Raw genomic sequence first — 15,226 nt, forward strand, 5'->3', positions numbered from 1 at the left:
CATGAAATACATTCCTCTAATATCTTTAACCTTAAAGGAATAAAACATGCAAATATGCCAAAATCCGCCCTCTAGGTATAATCTAGGTTTTACTGTATATTTTAACGTACAGAAAGAAGAGCATAAGAGCATGCAAGAAATCTCGTCAGAAGAAAGCAGTGCTCTCCAAGAGGGAGCGCATGTAAATGAGCGAGCGGGGCTATTTAATGCAATAAAATTTACAGTCAATTTCAGAGTTTACTAAATTGGCGCGGACCTTGAGCTGTGCGGCCCTGCGCAGAGCGCTGCACTTCTAATTGCTCATGTCCGCGCTCTGCGTGAACAAGTGTCTAATGAGCAACAGCAATTAGACAATTAACTCCATTTCTATTGTCTAGGTACGCTCTGCGCTCAGAGCAACAATATGTCGAGCATTTTATCCGAGCTAGCACATCTCGGTTGTATTAATAGTGCTTTAATTGGTTCGGTGCGTGATGCTTTTTCCCTCGTGGGGACCAGATTTAGATCCCGAGTCACTTTTACTTTCGAGTACGAAGTGTCATGTAACAAAGGATCAATTTCGCGATTTTTGTAGAAACACTTTTCGGCATCCATGATACCGAAAACACGTTAAATAGCCAATTTAAAAAGACACCGAAAAAGTGTTTATGCTCGACCATGCCGAAATGTAGTAATTACACACCTGGTAGCAGTCCTTTAATGCATGTCAATTAAGTACACCTATTCATTAAAGTTCAGGTTTTCGATTATTCTCGGATATGCAATCGAAAGAGAACGAGGGAAACGTCACGGAGACTGGAAATCCAATACTGTCGCAGAAGGTTATGTTCTGTTACTATAATAATTAGCGTTAATTGTAAATAATATTCAAATAAATTCAATTTGTCATCTCTTTTTTCAATCAATTTCCAGGTAATACATTCTCTACATTACATCAAGGTCAATGACATTATTGTTCCTCGGAAAAAATCAATACTTTCGCGTCTGCGCACATCTCACAATTCACGAGCTACGCACAAGGTCACTTCCGATCTTCAGTCAGGTACAAATAAAATGAATACTTCTGAATAATTTCAAGTTAGAAATATGGTTGAGCATAAAAAGTCGTATGAAACTTGCCTATAATGGTAATTAAGACGTTCGTATGAAAATTATGAAACTCGCTTGCGCTCGTTTCATAAACAAACATACTCGCGTCTTAATTACTATCATTATAGGCTCGTTGCATAATGTGCTATTATTTTTCATGCCTTCGCCCATCTGTTTATGAACACTTGGTCAAAATTAAAGTGGCCGGCATCTAAGAGATTAATGCCCACGTGCATCAACGTCGGTTAGTGTAATCACCGGTTAAAATTGTCACCTAATCCCTGGATAAGCATTTTTACAGTGGTTCGACCTCGGTTACGACTTAAATAGGAGGTTAACCACAGTAATCTCTAACCGGCCATATTCGAGCGGTTAAAAGAGATAACCAGTGATTAGTAGAGCAAGTAAAGCAAAATGGCGGCCAGAGCCACATATGTTTATTTCGAAGACGATTATTATTGTACAGTACTTGAATTACTTGGATAGAGGTGATGGTGAGCGTGAAGTTTCTTTAGTGGAAAGAGAATTCTTACGAGGAATTAGGTGACAGAAAATTTCAGGAGAGATTTCGTTTATCAAAATCTACAAATGGATCACTTGAAATAGCACAAAAAGTCATATTTCTCCTATGGATCGGCTGCTTATATTACGATTCTATGTAACTGTTATTTTCTGTACTATAAGAGAGAATACTCTAGGGCTGGGGATGGAGCGGTTCGGTTCGGAGCAGTTACTGTGACGTCATTACTCGGTTGATCCGAGTACAGTACCGAGTACAAATTTGTGCGGCAGATTTAAAATTTAGATAGATTGAGTCGATTTTAGAACGTGTTTTAAAAGCGTTGTAGTAAAGCGCTTTCGCTTCGCCAATTGACGAGAAAAAAAGAGCTTCTCTTCATTGCAAAATGGCGGTTGCAAATCTGATTTGCGTGATAACAACTGTTTGAGGAGTTATTTTATATGAAAGACCTATTTAACTTTCAGTGTTGTTATATATGACAGACGAAATAAAATTGATAAAATAATTTATAATACTAACAGCTAATAAATTAACACATGAGATAAACGTTAAACGCTCCAGCTAAGTAAAAAAGAAGATAGAAAGAAACGGGCTCCATGAAGCGCTGCCTGAAACACTTAAAAATAACACAGAATTATTTACTATTACGGAAAGTGAATAAATAATCAATAAAACGTGGAATCTTAAACTGAAGAACATAATGTTTATTTATATTATAACATTACTAGCCTTCAATATAACCACGTTCTCTTTGGTGAAGGATAATATTATTGATAAATTAAAGTAATTAGTTAGCATAATTCATAGAAATAAATACAAATAAAATGATGACTGATGAGGTAACACAAATCCAATAAACACAAATAGAAGAAAAATATAATGCACTTCCTTTTTAACATATTTTAATATTAATCAAAGACTCTAATATGATGATGACGATAATAATAATAATAATAATAATAATAATAATAATAATAGTTATGGCTCTTAAGGAACCCGGAAGTTCTTTGCCGCCCTCACCATCGGTCCCAATCCTGAGCAAGATTAACCCATTATTATTATTATTATTATTATTATTATTATTATTATTATTATTATTATGTACAGTAATATGTTCAGACTATCTGTGTTCATTAGGCCCACTTGACAGGTCATATAATAGGATGAACTCCTCTTCAATACTAAAGGCCTTTAAGCCCGCCTTGGGGATAAGGAAATAATTTGTCCTGCAGCAGAAAATATTTAAATACAACAGTACCTACACTGTTGTCTGGTAGAACTAAGTGGAACACGTGAACTCTGTTTGAACGTTTGAACTGAGCGGTAACGGCTACGGTTAACCGAGTAACTTCGGTTCTCCGCTGCCAAGCACATAAACCGATAGAACCGAGTAACTCAACAGTTCTACTCTCTCCGTCCCCAGCTCTAGAATACTCGAATATCTCTCTGTCTATGCCACTGGCTGAACAAAGAGAGGTTATGGATGGATCTTAGGATAATGAACAGTTCCCTCGTGTAAATGGGGTCCTGGATCGTATACACATTGCTACTAATCTTCTGCATCCCTTTCCTTTATAGATATTCCATCGTTTTATATAATATATTTAAATCTAGTAATTAAGTCTATCGATACTTCAACCTCACATTGGGATATAATCATTTTTGCATTCAATTTTCTATTTTGTACGATTTTAACCTAACAGCACTGAAAAACAAAGAAATGCAACTCGCAAATATAACAGCGCCCAAAGGCAAACAAATGGAAAGTGAAAATGTAGGACACGTTCATTTCGATGTAGAACGGAGTGAGCGCAGTCGTTTTTAGTGAGCGCAGTCTTTGCAACGGTATGGATTCTTTCCTTTAGTCATTTTGTAGAAACAGTGTACCATCATAGACTTTACTCTGGTTAAATGAGGTGTCAGCTAACCATGTTTAAGTATTCATTGATTATGAATGGTGCACAGAAATTACATTTTAACCACTGTTACTGTTTAACCGTCGTTTCGTAATTTATGGTTACTGCGTTTTTAACCGATGCTGATGCACTTCGCCATAAGTTCGAATGGGGTATTTCCGTGAGCGCTCGAAACAGCCAGGCTTTGTTCAAAAGATTGCGTATATTCTTCTAGTAGTTACAATGGGAAACACAGCTATTAATCATTAAAAACTTCCGAGAAAATAATTGATATACGAGATTTAAAACAAACAGATCGTTCGGAGTGTTTAAACAGTGAATATTGTAACACAAACACTATATACTGTATAACAGGTTCTCAAGTGGAGTACGACCATTGCTCGTTACAATGCCGTTCTTACTGCAGTGGTAGGCCTACTCTTAGCATAATGGTAGAGCGTTAGCTAAATGTTCGTGAAGTTGCAAGTTCAGATCTTCGTGGAGCTACTAAACTTATTTGTTTTGTCTTTTAAATGCATCAGTAAAAATATAACAGGATTTCGTCATTTTTTAATCCTTAGAATACTTTTCGCTTCATTATTTTTTTCGCGTTAGGCCTAATAGAAAGTTTTGACGCTATATGGAAGTAACACTCAATACGACAATTAGGGGCTTTCATATTAAAATGCTACGTTAATTATTTTATTAACCCCTGCTGCTTTACACTCTCCTGCCTAAGGAAAATTCAGTAAATATGTTGATGGTTAAATAAATGGCAATAATTAATTTGCAAGTTATGCTACAGGGAATATCATTATTATACTACTTACTTACTTACTGGCTTTTAAGGAACCCGGAGGTTCATTGCCGCCCTCACATAAGTCCGCCATTGGTCCCTATCCTGAGTAAGATTAATCCATTCTCTATCATCATATCCCACCTCCCTCAAATCCATTTTAATATTATCTTCCCATCTACGTCTCGGCCTCCCTAAAGGTCTTTTTCCCTCCGGTCTCCCAACTAACACTCTATACGCATTTCTGGATTCGCCCATACGTGCTACATGCCCTGTCCATCTCAAACGTCTGGATTTAATGTTCCTAATTATGTCAGGTGAAGAATACAATGCGTGCAGTTCTGTGTTGTGTAACTTTCTCCATTCTCCTGTAACTTCATCCCTCTTAGCCCCAAATATTTTCCTAAAAACCTTATTCTCAAACACCCTTAACCTATGTCCCTCTCTCAAAGTGAGAGTCCAAGTTTCACAACCATACAGAACAACCGGTAATATAACTGTTTTATAAATTCTAACTTTCAAATTTGTTGACAGCAGACTGGATGACAAATGCTTCTCAACCGAATAATAACAGGCGTTTCCCATATTTATTCTGTGTTTAATTTCCTCCCGAGTATCATTTATATTTGTTACTGTTGCTCCAAGATATTTGAACTTCTCCACCTCTTCAAAATATCAATTTCCGATTTTTATGTTTCCATTTCGTACAATATTCTCGTCACGAGACATAATCATATACTTTGTCTTTTCGGGATTTACTTCCAAACCTATCTCTTTACTTGCTTCCAGTAAAATTCCCGTGTTTTCCCTAATCGTTTGTGGATTTTCTCCTAACATATTCACGTAATCCGCATAGACAAGCAGCTGATGTAACCCGTTCAATTCCAAGCCCTCTACTAACCTAAATACGTGATCATCAGGGCCTAAACGTAGTTATTGTAAACAGGAGAAAAACCACAATTCTGATGACAAAATATATCCTGATTACCTGGAATTATAACCACAAATTTTGTAATTATCTTTAAGTAACATGTAGTAACATAAGTAAAATTATTTGACTATATAACACTAAAACGAGTTGTAAAAAATAAAAGAAAGGAGAGAACAAAAAATTATCTACGAAGATTAGAAGCATACATACTGTGGAGGTAGCCCAAATCAGCGCCTTGTATTATGGAGTTAAGTAAAGCGGCGCACGGAGGTTTACGGTAGTGAACTGTGCGCTCAAGAGGCCGGCCAGTTTTATTTTGAACAAGTGGACAGTAACTGCACTTAGATTACTGGACAGACTGTTCATATTCAGTACCTACAAGTCAATTTATCCGGGAATTATGCACACAAATTATTTAATAATTTTAGTTAAACATTAATGAGTATCTGCATTCATTTTAAATAAAAGATATAGGCCTACGCAATAAAGTTTAACTCCAAATCAATTTAGACAATTTTCTTCGCTACTTTTTGTGTCACGTAGAATAAACTTATATAACTATACCCCATAGGAATTGTATGATAATTCCATTTTGATCTTTAGGATTCAGGCAAAAAACAAATTTCGCGTATTTTTCTTTCATCCCTGGTAAAGTTACAAACTTAAGCTTTTACTTTTGTATAGAGAAACCATAGTATAGCTTGAAAAGTGTAAGACGCAAATAGAAGTAAGTAGTTATGTGGGACTTATCGTAATATATCCCTAATATAGTTTCATCTTCTTTTGGAAAAATCACTAAGTACGAAATCATTTGCCCCAGGATATAACAGATTAAATCATTAAATATGTAGGTCTCACCCTAAAGAATTCAGTAGTGCTATAATCTCAAAATCGCAAAACTTGGACTTAACATATGAAGAGTCCACTGCAAGAATGATGGATGTCACTTTCTTGTCGAAAATGAACCTAGACTGTCAATGTATAGCTTAAGACATATAGAATGTACATAGAGAGTTATATTGCATTAACACTGATAGTCATTGTCCAGTAATGATCGGCAAATCACAGTTAAGCTTTGAGCGCTAAGCATTTCAAACTTTCAATTGCTTCTCCTGCAAAATGTATTCCAAATGACATCCATCATTCTTGCAGTGGACTCTTCATATATTACCTTTGAGGTACAGATATCAAATGGAAGAGTCCACACCTGTGGAGTAACGGTCAGCGCGTCTGGCTGCGAAACCAGGTGGCCCGGGTTCGAATCCCGGTCGGGGCAAGTTACCTGGTTGAGGTTTTTTCCGGGGTTTTCCCTCAACCCAATACGAGCAAATGCTGGGTAACTTTCGGTCCTGGACCCCGGACTCATTTCACCGGCATTATCACCTTCATATCATTCAGACGCTAAATAATCTAGATGTTGATACAGCGTCGTAAAATAACCCAATAAAAAAAATGGAAGAGTTGATATGGAAGGAAAAATTATGTATTCAAATGTTGGTATGGATTAACAAGTAACTTCACTGTTCCCAGCAGATATGAATTTAATTTGGAAATCATCCAAATGGAAGCATCCCTGGCTAAACATAAACAGAGACGTCTGCTTTGACTACGGCATTAAGGAGAAGTTCAAAACCCTACCTAAAATGGCCATATAAATGTGCCATTATCAAAGAAATTATTGCGTTTAAAAAAGGTTTTTTTCAGAACGTTTATTCATTCTTGCTGAATACACTGATAATCAATAATTTTAAATATATGATTTTTATAGATATTTTGCTTGTTTAAAGATTAATATTTTAAGAAAATTTAACAAAAGCGGATCAATAATATCAGAGTACCACCTGAAATATGTCGTTAAAATTCCATGTAAATGTACATAATATATGTTTTAGAAAAGCAGCATGTATGTTTTAAAAAATCACTTTTGAGAGAATCGCGTTTAAAGTACTGTATAGATCAGCTGTCATCAGCACAGTGCACCCTCGGGCTAGCGTCTCTTACCGGCGAATAAGACATTGCACTATCGTGCATCCGTGGCTGCTGGCGGGTATGCTTTCTCTCTCCCTTCTGCACGACGGTGCATATTCCGAGACACTCCTTACCCTTTTTCCATTTCAGCGCATGTTGACGGCCAGTGGTATATACCATTCGTTATCTCGTGAAACCAAGTGATTGTGTGCGCCGTAGCATGTAACTTATGGTGGGTGTAAGTGAGTTCGCTAGCTACAAGTAGGGGTGTAGCGAGGGAGGGAAGCTTCCCAGTCCACATTATTCTTTCCCTGTCGCACAGGTAAGTTTCACGAGATACCGAATGATCTACAATATAAACATTTACTACACAACAGAAATAATAAACATTTTAAAAATAATTTAAAACAATAAATATTCAAATATTTAAATAAGTCAAAAACCGAATTAAGCATGCTATATTCAGGCAATATAAATAAAAATTCAAAATTTGTCAGGTATGCCCTTTTTACTGGTATAAATTTTCCTTAAGAACATAAATTCACTAATATTTTTAAAAAGTAGATTAATCTTTGATCTGCCAATATTTCAAATTGGGAATATAAAATAATTTCCCATTCTCATCTATGTCCCAACAGAATTTTCATTATTTTTCTTCACTCTATTAAATAAATGTGTACGTATATTTAGTTTTAATAACATTCATGTCTTATTTTTTATCATCATATTTTGGATAGAAACAAATGAAATTATGCTAAATTGGCCGAAATCACATTCATAAAACATAAATCTTTTAATAATTTTGTCTTCCTATATGATAAAACATTACACAGTAACAGTATTACATGAATTGCGTTCAAATTGGTTTTAATTGATTTCTGGCAATGTGGACCAAAGTTTATTATCGTGTTCCCATGTTCGCGTTAATAAAAATTAAACGCACACACCAACTGTACAGAAACTTCCATTCCTCACTGTTAAGACGCAGCATTTCTTGCAACTAAGTCAAGAATGGAAACAAATCCAATGCTTATTTTTGGCTGTAACCATATTAGAGATGAACAACGAGCGATAATGCAAGACTGACGGCGCCCGCAAAGCCGAAAACCCTCACGACATTATTGCCTGTCGTTAACTCCTCGTTAGCAAACGTTCAAAACATCGGGACTTCGGGAGTGATCAACTCTCGAACGTCAAGCCGCCTTGAATCGTCACAGTTGTTTATACAAGACTGAACTTTTATCTCTTTTGGCAATTGTTATATATGTATAAACAATCAAGTGGCCTATTTGAAACATCATCTCTACCTTTCAGTGTATAATAACCCGTTCCCCAATCTTTATTTAATTATTACGCCCTCATTAAAAGGCTAGGATTTTTTTTCGTATGTTTGAAATCAAGTGTACAATCTCAAGTAAAAAAAACCGCTTTATTTAAAGCTATGTTTTATGTTTCTTGGAAATTCCAATTTATGAGATTTTCTTTATTTATAAAGGGTGTTCCGGGCTGGTGTTACAAACTTTCAGGAATGATACGGAAGGGCTCATGTATCAATTTGAGATAAGGAACCATGGTCCGGAAATGACTGAGTCGAAAATTATAAGCAAAAATAGTTATGTGGAAATGGAATTGTAATTTCGCTCCACGCGCCCTCCTTCCCTTAACCTTTGGAACAGTCGTGTAAAGATGGTATGGATCGGATGTCTCCTACGTGGGTACTTGTCCCGATACAATCTGTGAGCTTGTCTACTGTTCCCATTGGCTCATCCGTATTCGAAAATCAGGTCTGGATATTCCGCTCTCGTGTACTTCTACATTTCAGTAGGACTGATCGACTGGACACTGCAACTTGTACACATACACTGCTGTCTACAGACGTGCATATCAGGACTTACCATGTCCGTTACACATTACACTATCTGCATTGCTTTAGTGTAGTTTCCTGTTCCCACCTCTCAGACAGCGCACAGAATGGAATACTGTAGGTAGACAACGTAAACAAGGTCAGATGTACAGATAAATACACATAAGTAAGGTGTACAGAGGAATAAAATTATTTGATTTCCACACAAATATTTTTGCTTGTAACTTTCGACTCGGTCATTTCCGGATCACGGTTCCTTATCTCAAATTGATACATGTGCCCTTCCCCATCATCCCTGAAAGTTTGTAACACTAGCCCGGAAAAACTCTGTATAACCATAGATAATATCTGATAGTAGAACCAGAACATTTTCATAACTGCGATACTGTTTTATTTTGTTTTCTTGTACCAATTAAACATCTCTAATGTTATTTATTTCAATTATGTATGTTATTCAAAGTTACGAAATCTTTCCACGTCGACCAAATGCTATTTCGAGAATGATGAGCGAGACTCGAAGCGGACAAGAGTTGTGAGACGAGACTTGAAAAACAAGTGCAACGAACACAGCGAACGAGAGCGGCAGTTAATTTTGTTCGCCTCTAAACCACATATATTTACAATTATAATTTTTAAAGCATTGAAACTGAAATGAGATGCAATATTTCAAGAACCTTTGTACTGAGGGCGTGCCGAATAATTCTTTCTGAAGATTGAAAGAAGCTATTGTGTTTTAGAATGAAATTTTAGATGATGACATTTAGAATATTTGAGATATTTGTCAGTTATCTCCAGAAGAAACAGCAGATCTTACAGATGAAGAAAAATTGATGACAATATTTTGGAAGATGTTCTCCCTTCAGATATACTGTTTGCCGTGAATTGGTTGCCACAACAAACGTAGAAAAAGCTACTACATAATCTTCTCAGTCAACTACCTAAGAAACAGCTAAAAGAATGAAATGGAATTTACAGGAGGGGGCACTATAGCCCAGCACTGGGACATGTTACGATCTATTGCGCTAACCCTCAAGCTGGGCGCATTCCCAAACCCACATCGGCTGACTACACTAAGTAGAGATGAACAAAACAAACTGCCGCTGTCGCTCGCTGTGTTCGTTGCATTTGTCTTTCGAGTCTCGTCTCGTCTCCTCATTGTCGTGCGCTTCGAGTCTCGCTCATCATTCTCGAAATAGCATTTGGTCGGCGTGGAAAGATTTCGTAACAAATAAATAACATTATAAATGTTTAAATTAGACAAAAAGACAAAACAGAACGGCATCTTAGTTATTAAAATGTTCTGGTTCTATTATATGCATTTACCCATGGTTATATAAATAGAAAAAAAAAACAATTCTCAAATAAGTTTGCATTTCTAAGAAACATAAAACATAACGTTAATATCGTTTTACTTGAGTTTGCACAATTGATCTCAAACATTTGAAAACAAAATTCCTAGCCTTTTAATAAGGCTCTGGTAATTAAATAAACATTGGGGAACGGATTATTATACACGAGGAAAAGTAGAGATGATATTTCAAATAGGCTACTTGATTGTTTATACATATATAACAGTTGCCAAAGTAGATAAAAGTGTAGTCAGATATAAACAACTGTGGCGATGCAAGGCTGCTTGACGTTCGGGACTTCGGGAGTGATCAATCTCGGCGTCTCGAAACACTCACAAGCAGTCTTTACGTCAACGACGCGACGTATAGAACTTTGTCGTGCGGGGTTTCGGCTTTACGGGCGCTGTTAGTCCTGCTTTCTCGATCGTTCATCTTTAACACAAAGGTTCGCTGCGTAACCAGGTTTCGAGCAAGACACTCAACTCGTCCCCAGGGCAGTCCACTCCGTGCGTCGCCAGCCGGTAATCGAGGAATGCTATGGAATGATGACGAAATGGAGAAATGGTGATGGAATGATGTAGATGCCTAATATGGGGAAAACGGGAGATCTCCGAGAAAAACCCCAACTGCGATCTTGTCCGCCACAAGTATCACTATGGATTTTTCAACAATAATCTCATTAGAGGTTTCGATTTATCTAGAGAAAATCAAAACTCGAGTGGGATTTAATTGACTATTACACGATTAGAAGAAAGTATATAAAGATTAGAAGTAACGAAGTACTCCAATACAATAAAATATTAATTGACTTACGAAAATACAACTGTCTTCAAATGTATTATTGTACCATCTCAACATTACGCTAGATGGCGGTAGTGTGTTATGATTAGCTGTTTTCTTGTTATCAGTTGTGCCGACTATGGAATCTTCATTGAACTCTGTGGACGGTTACTAGTCAAGAAGGCTTTGTTGATTCAGTTTCATTTTTATTAAAGCAGTTGCATTCCGGTTCAGTTATCCGGATCCCAGTAATCAACGTCACTTGACAGTTGATTTTCAATAAATCTTAGTATATTAAACAATCTCTAATACGTGACTATTCATAATATCATATAGCAGAAGCTATAACATAACCTAAATAATATAAATAAGTGTTAGAAAAGTTTTAATTAGGGATGATGAAATAAACAAGAAAAGTTTTAATTAACGATGATGAAATAAAAAATAAACATGAATAATTTTAAAAGGAACAATTATTGAATGTACAATTTTCAAATTTGAATGTTTTAGTGATTGGTTGTTGAGTTGATGATATATTGGACGTGTGCGTGAAAGCAGTGGAACTCGTTGATGTACATGATGTGTTCCTCAACTTATTGAGGATTTCCGAATGGTGCTCTTCATTTATTTGTAAATAGGGTTTCAGGGAAGATGCATAGCTATAGCCAGTGAGCTTTATGAATTCTTGTTCTTGAATGCCAATGCGAGTCATATTTGAAAGTGCTGTGTATCGACTGGAGTGGTTTGTAATGTTCTGTGTTTTTTTGACGTCCAGACCAATGCAGTTTGAAATGTTGGCAAATAAAGAAACGAATGCTAGGGACGCGATAAAATTAAACAAATGGTAGGGACGCGATAAAATTAAACAAATGCTAGGGACGCGATAAAATTGTGCGATAAGCAGCCATGATTGCTTGAAAGACGTCCTTTCGTACCGTTTTATTGGCCAAAAGTAGTATGACGTAGTAAAAGTGCAATAGTCAATAAAAAATTCCAAACCTGACCAGGACTCGAACTCGGGCCGCCTGCGTGACAGATTGGAGAACTGACCACTCAGCCACCGCAGGGGTGCAACAGCTAAAGGAACATCAAGTAAGTAGGACATCTTTCGTGGAAGAAGTGTACAGTTAGAGAAAATATTGCTCTCCAAGGCGACGATTCATTTTAGTGTTTATCTGTCAAACACCCGGCATTATTCACACTAAAATCTACAGAGCTGTTTGCCAGACACAAGTACCTCGATTATTTAAATGAATTGTCTGTATGAAGCTGAAAAGGTCAAATAGTCACACAGCAAATATGGCATAACTCAGTCTTTTGTTTGCTTCTAATCAGCAGCTATCACAACGTTCCGGTGGGAAAATACATTGTACGTCTTGTCACCAGTAGAACACGTGACTGTATCAACTGTCCCAACCGCAGTGCTTAAGTTTCGGGATATAAAGAAATATTTCCAATTTATGGACAATATTAAGTTAAAAGGGGATGAACTTGGGAAAATTTCACCATTATATGATGAACTGTATCACAGTCTACTGCAGCGATGTCAAAGCAAGCGCATTTATGACCTTGAAGTCACTCGCGGGCGCCAGGCGCTAGGACACGGTCAGGAGACGCTGCGAGTTGTTAGACACGTCTGTGCTTTTTTCATCAATAAATCTGCCTGGGAAAAATGACATGTCAGTTTCCACAAACCGTTTTTGATAATTTATTGACAACTTACGGAACATCTGCTCGCTTGGAAAAAGAGACAAGTATTTCTCCCATTACAATAATTCATACAGGGAAAAATCAAATCGACATAAACCAGTGTAAGTTGTCAATAAATTATCAAAAAAGGTTTGTGGAAACTGACTTATGTCACTTTTCCCAGGCACTGCAGAAATAATGAGAAACAAAAAAATAGATTCTTCACATAAGTTATTTACTTTTTTCTTCAGTATCCCCTGAAAATTCTTCTATCCTCTTGGCTACTATATTTCTGGATAGAAATCAGTGAAATGTGTTTTAATGTGTCAGTGAAATGTGTCATAGGGCCAGTGCAGTGAGTAAGATGACAGGAAAGTGAAAGGTTATTATCCGTACCAATGTGAAACTTATGTAGGGCCTATACATATGTAGGTTGTAATGTAAAATTAGGTTCACTTATTAATTAGGTTATTTTATGTAGTATTATTATTAATTGTAATTATTGTTTATAATTGTATTGTGTATTCTTATCGTATTGTGTATGTAATTGTATTGTGTATTGTAATTTTATTGTGTATTGTTTATATTGTTTGTATCACTGCCACCGGGTGCTTGCCCACTTGCAATGTAAACAAATCCATACAGTTAAAATATATTTCTTCGTACTTTCATCATTGGGAGATATTTTGGCCGCAGCGTCTAGAATATAACTCTTAATAAAAGGTACAACAGAGAAAGAATGACAAGTCTTTGAAATTTTGAGGGACATATCATAGCTAACTGTTAATGCCGCACAGATTTCATCAGATATTGCAGCTGCAAAATAAGGAAAGTGCATAATAAACTGTTACGAGATTATTGATATTTAAAAATTAGAAATGAAAATACAATGTGTAATAATATTAACTGCATAGGCCTATACTTACATCAGAAGTAAATTCTTTGTTAAGTTACAGTTTGCGTCCAGTGACCACTGGTCACATTCAATATTTTTTTATAATTTTCTTCGTTGTATTTATGGCACTGTCTTTCCAAATTACATTTTTTGGTGTTTTTTTTTTTTTGCATATTAAACACTGTCCCCACAACTTTCTTCTTTACTCAAAATAAGTCTCCATTCTGGGTTAAATTAACTGTATGTTCTATGTCATGTAACCTACATACGCGTTGCACACCCCTGGCATACTGCTTCCACTAACCACTATTAGTGGTCGTCGTTTAGTACGTTCTTAAAAAATGTGGTTTATTTAACGACGCTCGCAACTGCCGAGGTTATATCAGCGTCACCGGTGGGCCGGAATTTTGTCCCGCAGGAGTTCTTTTACATGCCAGTAAATCTATTGACATGAGCCTGTCGCATTTAAGCACAATTAAATGCAATCGTCCTGGGCCGGGATCGAACCCGCAACCTCGAGCACAGAAGGCCAGCGCCAGTATATTCTTGTCTAATCTCCCGAAGAGAGACGCTCTAAAGCACGCGCTTGCGCCTATGGACATCAATTGAATCGGTCATTTGTAAAAACCTATGAGTCACAGAAAATAAGTTTAGAGAAAAATGGAAAAAAAACTACCTATAATTAATGGATTTTCTGTTATGTCTGTGAAATTTTTACAGAAGGTCCATACATTAGTATGTCTGATTACAAAAGCATTGTATCTTAATTATCTCGTTTCATATCGCCTTAAAATATATATTTTTTTAATTTCTTGGACTAATGTTGTTTTAACAAGTACCAATAATAACAATGCCAGTATCCTGACAATATATGGAATGTATTGTTTGTTGTAGTGTGAAATAAATTATTATACAGTTTTAAATCAATTTATATTGTTATTTTTATTAAATATCCAAAATGATTCATATCATTCACAATTTAAATTCAAAATTTCATTGCCGACTTAAAAAAATGTTATTCGCGAGTAATTAATTTTCATACCAGTGTGTCACATGTTTAATGGCAATGTATGAGTACAGACATATCTTTAGTTCACAATAAGGAATAGCATAAATTGCATATTATCCCTCCAAAAAAGACTGTGTTTCTTGCTTTGGGATCTCTCTTCGATAACTTTTTTCTTTATATCATGCACTTCTACAAGCCCTTGAAGGTACACAGGTGCACATCTTGTTAATTTTTACTTTTAAATGACGTAGTTTTATTAAAAATGTCTATTCTATCTGATACAGGTACTTTCACAGAACACTGTTGATTGCTTTTTCTTCTACAGAACTCTCGGAACTACACTGACTGTCCAACACCTTGACAAAGAAGTGCATCATAGCAAATGTGTCATGGCTGCATCATGGCGTTAAGCGTTAAAGCCAAATGAGTCCGCGACTGGTG

At 36.2% G+C, this 15,226-nt stretch overlaps 1 protein-coding gene across 1 annotated transcript in view; it reads right to left on the bottom strand.

Annotated features, from left to right (window-relative positions):
- Positions 1–15,226, bottom strand: part of LOC138708046 (solute carrier family 41 member 1-like) — a 344,564-nt gene that overhangs the window by 257,097 nt on the left and 72,241 nt on the right. The gene's annotated exons all lie outside the window — the stretch shown is intronic.

The sequence above is a fragment of the Periplaneta americana genome, chromosome 10 (genome assembly GCF_040183065.1).
Source record: "Periplaneta americana isolate PAMFEO1 chromosome 10, P.americana_PAMFEO1_priV1, whole genome shotgun sequence".
In the NCBI taxonomy this organism is placed as follows: Eukaryota; Metazoa; Arthropoda; class Insecta; order Blattodea; family Blattidae; genus Periplaneta; species Periplaneta americana.